General features: G+C 41.0%; 1 protein-coding gene and 2 long non-coding RNA genes across 29 annotated transcripts in view; 1 reads left to right on the top strand and 2 right to left on the bottom strand.

Moving 5' to 3' along the window:
• Window positions 1–945: 945 nt before the first annotated feature.
• Window positions 946–3,119, bottom strand: LOC107263345. 2 transcript variants are annotated; one of them, XR_003058452.1, is made up of 3 exons: window positions 2,840–2,960; window positions 1,766–2,510; window positions 946–1,676 (listed from the first exon to the last, which is right to left on the bottom strand). It is a non-coding gene; the product is annotated as an uncharacterized LOC107263345 (long non-coding RNA). The 2 variants fall into 2 exon arrangements; XR_003058451.1 differs by having other exon boundaries at window positions 1,766–3,119.
• A 6-nt stretch (window positions 3,120–3,125) lies between these two features.
• The window catches only part of LOC107263324 (glucose transporter type 1), a 35,733-nt gene continuing 28,056 nt past the window's right edge, over window positions 3,126–10,802 (top strand). For 7 of the 24 annotated variants that reach the window (XM_025080747.1, XM_025080745.1, XM_025080743.1 and 4 more), the window contains exon 1: window positions 3,287–3,535. The gene's annotated coding sequence lies outside the window, so the exon portion shown is untranslated. Of the gene's footprint in view, window positions 3,536–10,802 lie in introns of all 24 variants that reach the window. The other 17 variants (XM_025080725.1, XM_025080724.1, XM_025080726.1 and 14 more) reach the window with 11 other exon arrangements.
• LOC107263339 lies at window positions 3,482–10,795 on the bottom strand. 3 transcript variants are annotated; one of them, XR_003058454.1, is made up of 8 exons: window positions 10,424–10,795; window positions 10,137–10,351; window positions 9,787–10,034; window positions 9,167–9,374; window positions 4,652–8,496; window positions 4,059–4,569; window positions 3,687–3,989; window positions 3,482–3,614 (listed from the first exon to the last, which is right to left on the bottom strand). It is a non-coding gene; the product is annotated as an uncharacterized LOC107263339 (long non-coding RNA). The 3 variants fall into 3 exon arrangements; XR_003058453.1 differs by having other exon boundaries at window positions 3,687–4,569; window positions 4,652–5,164; window positions 5,371–8,496; window positions 10,424–10,794; XR_001536647.2 differs by having other exon boundaries at window positions 3,687–4,569; window positions 10,424–10,794.

Genomic DNA, 10,802 nt, shown 5'->3' with positions numbered 1-10,802 from the left:
GCCATCGACATTATTATTGCTAGCTCTCTGTTCTACACGTACTGTGGTCTTGAAAAAAAATGCTGTGATTTATTAATTCGTTTAGGACTAATAATAATGGTCTATACAATTGAGAGAATCGACGAAGGATTTGTAGAGTGGCTATCTAGCAGTCTTCAATATCATGGAGCTTCTGAACATCGCGTGAACTGTACGTAAATAAATCACATTGGTCCATTGAACTAGGAATGGAATGGACAAGTTTTTGCCAAAATTTGTACCTCGTAAAATATTGGTTAAAAAAAATATAGAATTTTGGTATTTACTTTTTTGTTCACAATATGGATATAAACCTTGAGTTTAAATTTCTTTAATTGTTATTGCAATAATTAGTTCTATCGGTGCCGATGTATTGTACTATTTATATCTAGTCAGTAAACCAACATCTCAGACTGGGATAATTGAGTTCTTTCATAATATAAAACGAATCCCGTTCTGTAGGACAAAAAAAATAAGAGAAAGATATTACATTTTCTTGCCATAGCTTGCCCATTCGTAGAATTATGTATTATTACGGATAAACAATAAGTTTAGTGGATTCGTATTTAAGTTATCGACTATCATCAATCACGGGACACTATCGATTAACTTGATATGATAATTACATTAAAGAGACAGATACGTCGATTGTTACCTATCTATACTACATTCTCATGGCGCCATGCACCAAGCGAGTTAAGTCATTGAGAGAAAAGCAGGAAAACATCAGAGAGTCGCTCTTTTTTCGTTTTATAATTTCACCATTGAAGATTAATGCTGATTTATTGCATAATCCAGAAGAATTGACCATGTTCTTATTAAGATACATATATAGGTATATTAAGGGCGCGGATGTCATCCTATAACGAGGATCTTTTAATCGCCGTTTAATTCGATACGATTAAAAGGAAAGAAATGAGAAATATCTGTAATTCATTATCGAGCCATTTAATTTTTAATCTTAACCGATTTGATTAACCGATTATATTAAAGAGTACGGAGGCACTCGGTGCCATTATCGTTTTATTGTGGCATTGATTTATACTGTAATTCATGTTGTTACATAATATAATGTAAGCAAAGTAATAAATGTGTTTAATGGCGACTTTTTGCTTAGACTTTGTTCGCTTAGTTATCCAATAGCAGGGATGTCAATCTGAAACAGTAGATACTTATTAGTATCTTTTCATTCTCCGTCATGCTTAGTATCAACATATCGGACGCTATTAGTATCTATTAAATATTAATTATACATTGAATTCTCAACTAAACAGATAAATTCAATTTCAATGGTGGCGCAGTAATAGCCGGGTGTTGACGTACGCCAAAGACTCTACAATCTCCGACTGATCTTCATCTTCGTTTGAGGATAAAAGAGGAAGAGGTCGAAATAACATCTAGAGCTCAACGGCTCCGAAAAACGTGTCCCCTAGGGAAACTTTCCCAGCATATTACCGAATAATTCAATTTCCAAGTGTTGCAAAAGTAACAATGCTCTCTACCCGGATCTTCGTTCTCATACTCGACACGAAGCCAAAACGATCTTGAGAATTTCCGGTAACCCGTACAACGTGGTATCGCACATCCCAGATTTAACGGGCGTCTTCCTCGAAAGCCCTTTGGGGGAGGGGGGGGGATGTAAAGAGAAGCGACGGATTCTGTTTTTGGATAAAAAGAGAAATAAATGGTGAAATAAAGTCAAGCGACATGAAAATGGCAGTTTAGGATGGATAAAAAAATATATTACGATCATTCGACGTATCCGGTTGCAAGTGTGCAAGAGAAGTTCAATAGTAGGTCAACATCAGGTCGGCCGTCTACGTATATCTTCAGCACCATCAGGTATATACGTATGTATATGTTCTATATAATGTCGCTGGTCACTTTCCGCAGCGCAGGAAGCTTGCGCCGGATTGGACTAGAAAATGTCAGAGGATAAGACTGGTAAGTGCGTCATAGAATCTTTGGATTCTTTTCCAATAAGAAGAGCCAGGATGCGGCTACGACGTAGTAGTTGGTATGCATAGTATATGTTTTATTATTTAGCTCTGTTGCTGTTCCGTGTGAGACTGGGCACACTGCGAAGTTTGGCTTCTCTGCTTCTCGTGGATGCTTTTCTTGATCATCCAAGCGGGGACCTTCCTATCAAGGCGTCTGACTGAAAACTGAACCAACCGAACTCGGGAGGCGACGTTCGCGCCCGAGGAGGTTGTGCGGATGAATTGAAGTTTCCTCGGCGCAGAAGGATCAGCGGGAACAAGAGGGACTTGGGGATGCGTGGAGTGGATGCAGAGCAGAGCGGATCAGGGAGGCGGCGGCAGTGGCGGTGGCAGTAGCGGCTGGCTATTGATTTCAAGGGCTTCCTTAGCCCCCCGCGTTACCGCGGAGTGCCCCTCGGCTCCAGGTCACCTCGAAGGGCTCTCGGCACCCGCGACTAACGCACTTGGTATCCTTGCGCTTTTATAAATGTCCCTAGGAGACTCGTAGTTTACCTAAAACAGAATCACTAGGTCAATCGATAATTTTTAATATTCATCCCAGTAGCGATACAGAGGAAGAAGCTAAATTCTCTAGATGCGCAGAGAACACCCTTAGCAACAGACTGGTACCCACGCACTAGGTCTGATTTTAAATAAACAAATCCTTCCCAGAAATTATCGTTATAAGTACGCATAATCGGGCGAATACACCTAAATTTCTAAGATACCCTTTAAGTATATTAAAATCTAGCAATAGCTCTAGGAAGGATCAAATCGTCATAGGAGCCGAGTCTTCCTAAAGGTATTGGATTGAAGTCAGGTTACAGAAATGGGCGAACTACCAAGGTATGAATATAATCCTAGTGCCCCAAACGACCCAGGAGCAACCTCGTATTTACGGCACTGCGCGAGTTGGCCCGAGCACGGACGGTTCGCGAGGAGGGCCGTCGCTTGCGATACGTCGAGCTGGCTACCCGCGTTGGGGCGTCTCCTGCCTAAAGCATCGTCGATCCGAGGGAGTCAGAGAAAGGGAGAGAAGGAGAGAGTGAGAGAGGTCGAGAGTGAGTGAGAGAGTACTCTAGGGTGGAAGTGAGATAGCAAAGAGAGCGAGCGAGGGAACGAACGAACGAACGAGGGAGCGACCACCGCCTTGAGCCGCCTCGACCATCCATCCGACCGGCCGCGTTCCTTTTCACCGCCAAAGACGATGTTACAATGTTAGTCGTGACGAGCCAGTGCGAGTTCAGTGATAACGAGCAGATCGGTAGGTGTGCGCGCGAGAAAACGAAAACGGAGATGGTGTCCCCGGATGCGGAGGCTGCTGCTGCCGCTTCAATCTCTGCAACCGTTGCTGCTGGTGCTGGTGCTCGTGCTGGTGTTACTGCTGCTGTTGCTGCTGCTGCTACTGCCGCTGCCGTTGTCATTGATGTTACCAATGTAAAAGTTGCTACTGGTGGTGCTGCTGTCACTGCTGCTGATTCTCTCCTCATGGAAGCTCCTAGACCGACCCTTGCAACAGTTTAACCTTCCGTTCGACGGTGAGTTCAAAATCTGGGCATAGTCCCAGGATGCGTATTGCGTTCGGTCACTCCTGAGGAGTGCTTTTGGATATTTTATCTATGCAAAATGTATATATTTGTTAGTTTATCTTAAGATTTAATACTTTCTAGAGTTCCTTAGAAGTACTACCTTTCTTTTTATTCTGATCATCCGAAACACTCCTATGCTTGCTGTTCTTATGGTGCGTCCTACTTCCTCAAGGTTTGTCATTTGGTAATAGCGACCTCCTGGTGTTCTTCCTCGTGGTTTTGTGACTCTCCCAGGGACGATCCTCCTGACAACGAGACCTAAAGCTGCCGGGCCTAACCTCGGTCAATCGATATCGCAAAATGCGTTGAATTTACTCGAGCCCCGCTAGGCTCTCTTTCGCCATCATCATCGTCCTGATGTCCCGAGCTTCTCCTAGACAAACTTCCACCCTTGTTTTCTTCCCTGCGTGAAAAAAGGCGCACGGCATATCGAGACGACGTAGTGTAGTTCAGCGTCTAACAGTTCACCTACTTTATCCACGCTAGTTGATGACACCAGAGTCTCAATTTTAAGTCACGTCCGGATCCTCACACACACCTCCCTTGGTCTTTAAGCCCTTCGCGATATTAATTTACCAGGATCGATACTGCAGAATATTGCAAAATTATCGGTAACGCTAAAGGCTAACACAACGTTAATTAGGCGTTTAACCAAGTTCGCAATTGGGAAAACTCGTTCGATGCAGAGGTCGCAGTGCGCAGTCAAATTTTTCCACTGTGCCACAGTTTCCATCACCTCGACCTCAATAGTAAATTCACCATTTAAAGTTAACTACGCAATACAATATCGAAACTCAACGAGCAAAATATTCTTATCGTACAACAGTAATTCGTGCAAGCTCAGCAGAACGCGGTACTAGCACAAACGGCTGCCATGTGAACGCCAACGTTTTCTCAGGTGTGGCCCACAGACGCCCAAAGACCCATTCGATATCTGCAGCCAAGAATGGTGTCAAATTAGACACGGGACGTTTCTTCGAATACTAAAATTCATAAATAATTTCAATTAAACATTTAAAAGAACCACCTTTCAGATACTTCACGTTTATCCATCCTTGAATATACCTGCTTTTAGCTATTCTGACTTATCAGAATGCTCAATCTCTTCAAGGTATATACATGAAGCAAAGACGACGGTATCTGTGCCATTTTTTTCCTCCGCTCAAGGAAACACGATCGAAGAACAGAAACTCGTAAAGCCCCTTTACGAACTCGTTTCCACGGGAAAAACACAAGCCCGCTCGATGTCTCGTGGCACGTACGAGCCTCCCGAGCTATCAGTAAGTACGAGCTATGAGCTATATAAAGTACCCAGGTGTGGCTCGTAACTCTCTTGTCTTCTCTAGTTTCGACCTGTCCCGACCTACGTCAATCAATATTACAGAATCAAGTTTAAATTGCAGCCCCATCAACCGCATTATCGACGTATTATCCTCCGTTGGGAATCTTGCTTTGCGTGTTCCACCCACGGTTATTCCGCAATCCAGAAGGATGATCGCCTGACGAATTTTCCATCCACCATGAACCACCATTCTCTTCTCTCTTCAACGCCATACTCCTTCGTCATACTTCTTCTTCCTGCAAATATTTACATACTTCATATACAATCAGACACCCAGATACAATTGACTTATCATTCATTCTTCCATTCCCTCTGAAGGGTAATCATCAGGAACTTCCTGACCATTTTTTATCTTGTTATTGATATGCCTCAGATAGGTTTACTAAAGTGTTACCATTTTCAAGTGTCATCCATCAATAAAGGATTACAGATACATACTCACCCTCACTTAGCTAAGGCTGAGGTACACTGAACTATGCATATGTACACATACTTGATAATAGTGTCTAGTATATACGTATATATATCTAGATAGTGGAATATCGAACAGTCCATGAGAGTATACGAGTGCTTTGGATGAAGTGTCTACTTTTCTGGTTAGCTGATTGTAAACACGTACAAGGTGAACAACGATAATCCCTATTGCCCTCTGTCGTAGATTCACTAAGGCTAAGCTCTCCGATTGATAACTAACAATATGTCGGTACAATAGATGCGCTGAGATCCTTTAAATTGAATAAGCGTAGAAAATGTTTTATGCAAAGTCATAAAATATCGGGGTGCAACGATATGCATAAAAATAGCAGCTTAACCCGTGTATGATATTTCTATGGTAATTCGCAGGAAGATATTCTGTCGTCGATATATCAGTATTATCTGTTGTGAATTAATACCCTGTTCACTGTACGCTTCGGATATTACCTTTTGTACTAATTTATCATTGACATTTCATTATTGTTAATCTGTACCTTGTCTCTGAAGCGCGACGCAATATCAATACCTTGTACGGAGATACGTGGGTTTGGGAAAATTTTGAGGTTAACCATTTAACCTGACATTTGGTAGGCGGTCGTGCGCAAAATCGTTAAACAAACATGAAAAATAATTCTGGATCGCAGATGGCTGAACGTTCGGATGTGGTACGTTGTTAAGTGGTTAAATAAATCATGGATATGAATATCTACTGTTTTAGATTTCCAGTGCAATAACATTTTTATTATGGCTATTAAATCTCATTGGTCTCAACGATTTGTAACGTTTTTTTTTACTGATGTAGGATCTTATTTGTTTTATCTTTGTTTTCACTCGTAGCGGTTGTTCGCATTGCGTGCTGGCTTTTTTTTCGTATCAGCGTGTTACCCTCGTATTTACGAAAATGAGTGACACGTTATTCAAAACGCGATGAATCTCTTTCACCCTGAAGTTATAAAGATCGTTTAATGATTGTTGCACATATATATATATATATATACGCATAAAGCCCTGCTAAGGCTTTGACATGAAAACTTCGTGCTACGACGTTAATGGCGAGAAGTGTTTAAAAATATTGTTGAAACTCAAATTGAAAAGAATGTTAATACCCGTAGTCTTTTGTATAAAATATTGCATAAAAATTCTTTTGATAATTGAGAATAATCGCGTTCGTTTAAATCTCGAGTGCGCTATTTAAACTGTAATATACGATGCCATTGAAGACATTTCATTTTATACATTTATAACTACAGTTTTCCGACACAAAGAGCTATTTCTATGGCGGTTGATTGTTACTCCTATTACCGTTATTGTTATTACTATTGGTGTCCTCTCTATGAATCTTCCTAAGGCATCGCTCCTTCAATTGCCTTTGACCCTTGTCTCTCCCAACTCCCCCATTCATTCTTACAAAACAAGTTTTCCTCCTTTCTTCGTAGATTCCTTCCTTGATAAAGACTCTCAGAAACGCGCGGATTTGAAAATAATAACGTGCGAAATCAATAGGATTCTAATTGAAAAGTTAACACAAGTCTTCGACTTGCATTGGTCGAGATACTTTTGCTAGACTCGAATATGAATTTTCAATAATCTGCGCAGACAATTAGTTTAACACGTCAGTGTCTATTTACAAAAGAATACCGTACAAGAACACGCGTTATAAAAGTACTTTTTGAAAGCGGCAAAAATATATTGAAAATTTTGCAAAATTACTCGTTCAAATTTACCGCCAAGAGGAATCACGGAATTCACTTGCTTCATAATGCATTATACTGATTATACCAGATTCGTTTTATTCCTGTGGCACCGTTTACCTTTAGCGATTAATAATTCATTTCGTTAATCCAAAAGCGAATCGCATTAAGTCCACGGCTTGAATCGCTCAGTGAGAATCGAGTTTCTTATGCAATTTCGAAATATTACTGTTACGACCTTTTTTTTATTATCTCAATTGTCTATCTCGTCGACGGGGAAAAAAATATAGAAGCCGTCGCGATCATTTCCCATGCAACGTAGTTCTTATTAATAGTGCGACGTTATTGCGCAGATTGCACCGCGGCATGATTGCCATCATATTGGCGTAAGAAAGGTATTCCTTAGAAACATTGAGAACTGGCCTTGATCCAAGTTATCTATTAAGAAATATACGACACGTATTATGCGTACTATGCATCGTCGTTTCCCTAGGATATAAACCATAGATAGTACTTGGTAAACGCATCAATAGTGAATGTCCAACTACAGTACTGTTCTCATTTTCGTTATTATTAAAAAGTAAGAGGCAGCAGCGTTAGGTGTTATTCTCAAAAGGCAATAACACAAGACTCAATATCCTAGCGGTGAGTGGTAGAGATTTCGTAAGAGGCAATATGTATGAATGTGCATAAAAAATAAAATTACACGACCTAATACTACTTTTTTCACTATAACATACTACACTGTAAATTGTCGCAAAGTCCATTTGCAAGACCGTCTAATATCACGCTGCAGTAACTCGTAATGATTTCTTATTTTTTTACTTATGTCATTTGCAGCGGTAAAGCACGCGCTCGTATAACCTAGGATTTCGCAGGGCGATTCAAGTCTCCGCAATGCAGAAATTCGTAGCGAAGTTACCTGCTTGCAGAACCCGTACGAAACTTTGAAGATTCGTATAGCAGAGCGCGTCGTACCCTATGCGCTAGTATGTACGTGGGTTACCTCGCAAGGCCCATGCTTTTGAATTAGCAATTCAATGTCGTGCAGTATATATACTCAGACTGTACAGTAGGTAACGACCTGACTTCTCTGCCTGAGACTTATTTATCGCGCGCCCGGTTCGCAATCGGTTTAGCTAGATAGTGTTGAGCTTGCGTAACTTTCCAAGACGGATGCAGAAGACCATGAACGGCGATGAAAAGTGGATGCACTGCAGATATGATGTCGAATGGAAATTACAAGGAATTCTTGAAATATCCCGGTGGCTGTAGAAAGATTTGTTGGAGTTTATTGCGAGGAAACTGTTGTCGCGGGGTCGATAGACTCCTTCCTTTTTCATTCTTCAATCTGGTTCAAGTGTAAGTGCATAGTCTGCAATGTTGAGTTGGTCGAAATTGCCCTGTGGTAAACAGAGGTATTCCTTTAAAAGGTTGTCATGACCATATCGTGGGAGACCGAGCTACGAGAGGACAGAAATATTTGTCTTTTGGAACACATCTGGCAATAGCGATGGTACCGGGGAATCCCCGCGACCCATTTTTCAACGTGCCACGAAACGAGTTGCAAATCAGTTGCTCTTGACATTAATACCGTTGAGGAAAGGGAAATGAAAAATAAAAAAGAAAGAAGAGAGATAGAAAAAAAAATGCTCAACCGAGGTCGCTGCAGAAAATAGGAGCAGCCAAATCTAGGTTGCGCACCTGTTACCTATCGTAACGAGTTAATAACGAAGGTGTTATTTGGCCTGAGAGACTTTTGCGAGACAAAGTCGTAGAAACAGCGAGAAAGTAAAGGAGAAAATAAGGGAGGATACTGGCTCCAAGAACAAAAGATAAGAGAGAATCTCTCGCAGCCGACACTTTTCGCCATGGTGCTCGTTTCCATCCTTTTTCTAACTCGAAAAACTTTCAATATTGTTCTCGATTCACGTTGTCTGCTAGTCGAAGCTGAACGTAATGGTGTCTTAGGAATATCCAGGCTAGGTGATATCGGTGAAACCATTTAGAAATCGATCGATCATCTGTTGACTGCTGTGGTTACTTTGGTAACACCAATTAAATAGTTCTTACCAGCTTCGTCCAATTATTATTCATTGTTCCGTTCATTCCAGTGGAGAAGTTCATGTCGGAAGTTGGAATAATTTGTTAGGAGTGCTCATTAACAGGCTGTTTCTTATGATCTTGCATTTCACGTTGAGTGCAGTACGTAACCCCCTGCATGTCAGAGAATGCCAGAGCACGTAGAGTCCTGCTGCGACAGCAGAATGGAGAGGAAAATCTGGGGACAATTTTCATAAACTGAAACGACCTCGAGTAGTAATTACACGTTCAAGCTCTAACCGAGAATAACTAATTAAACTCAAAAGAGCAAGGTTATTTTATACATTACACTAATAAACTATCCTAACTTACTTCTGCGTTATTGATAATACGATTAAACCAGTTTCTTGGACAACTATACATAATACAATTTTACTTCAAGGCAAATCAACAATTGTTATGTTATGATACACCAAGGCATCCCTGAATCTATACGTACTCAATTTCATTTTAGACCAAACTCTACGTGTATAGTACATATATTATGTAGATACCGGGTATAACAATACCTGCCAGCGACTTTGATCATCAGGATATTTACTATAGATATGCTATAGTTATATCTAAGAAATACAGAATTGTAAGATCACCTTCGATCCAACCACGTAACCAAGTCCCTTTGTACCTCCACGTCAATTATCTCAATTATATGGTGATTGAGTAATATCGCCAGGTTGATTAACATAGACGCAAGCGTATACCACATACACATTAGATACCTCCGTCAGATTGCAATCCGATTAGCGGTACCAGGAATTCAGTTTCATTATACTTTAACAACATTTACGCAAGAGTAACTCAGCCTCCTCGTCTTCGCTCCATGAACTTGGCAAACATCCTAAAACGAATATACATACATACATATCCAGAAGGTAGGCTAACCATAAGATCCCCAATATTGTTATGTAGGAAGACGATTATCAATCTCAGAAACCCTTACGTAAAGTCGAGAGCTCGTGGAAGCGAGCTGAGCAACGAGCAACGAGCAGCAGCAGCAGCACAGTCGATATTCGTCTGACCGAAGAGCACTCCAGGTCCTGTAGTAGATATTCGTAGCAGTGGAGGGCGTCAATATCGTAATAAAATCGTAAAGCCGTGTGAAGGAGTACCGATTACATCACACCAGACAGGAAAAAAAGATGTATTCTAATTTTGCTGAAAAAAATAAAAAAGATAAAGAAGACTAGTGAGCGCCTCTAGGTAAAAACAAAAAATAAAAGAACAAACCTTTGAATTTATCGAGATTTTACCAAGTAGACGAGTTCCCAGCATGCAATTCGATTGTCTATCCCTCTCCTATCGGTTGTCATTGTGTAACATTCTTAGCTATAGGTCACACGATCGTTTTCAAGTACTTCAGGGTAATGGGTTATCGCCTGTAGCTACATACAGCTCAGGATATCCTTCCCATTGTACATGCTAGTATGTACCAGCCTCTATGTACTATATACTATAAATACTATAGCAAGAGACAAGATGAGAGAGTGAGAGAGAGAAAGGGGGAGAGAGAGAGAGAGAAATGACATAGAAGCGTCAAGGAAGGGGTCTTCATGTTGTGCAGAGAGTGAAAGAGCCGCGGACGACGTAGAGGGGGCTTTGATAGCTG

The sequence above is a fragment of the Cephus cinctus genome, unplaced genomic scaffold (assembly GCF_000341935.2).
Source record: "Cephus cinctus unplaced genomic scaffold, Ccin1 Ccin1_scaffold0153, whole genome shotgun sequence".
NCBI classification, from domain to species: domain Eukaryota; kingdom Metazoa; phylum Arthropoda; class Insecta; order Hymenoptera; family Cephidae; genus Cephus; species Cephus cinctus.
Note: the sequence above shows the minus strand (reverse complement) of the source record. Positions and strands in the feature narration are given on the sequence as shown.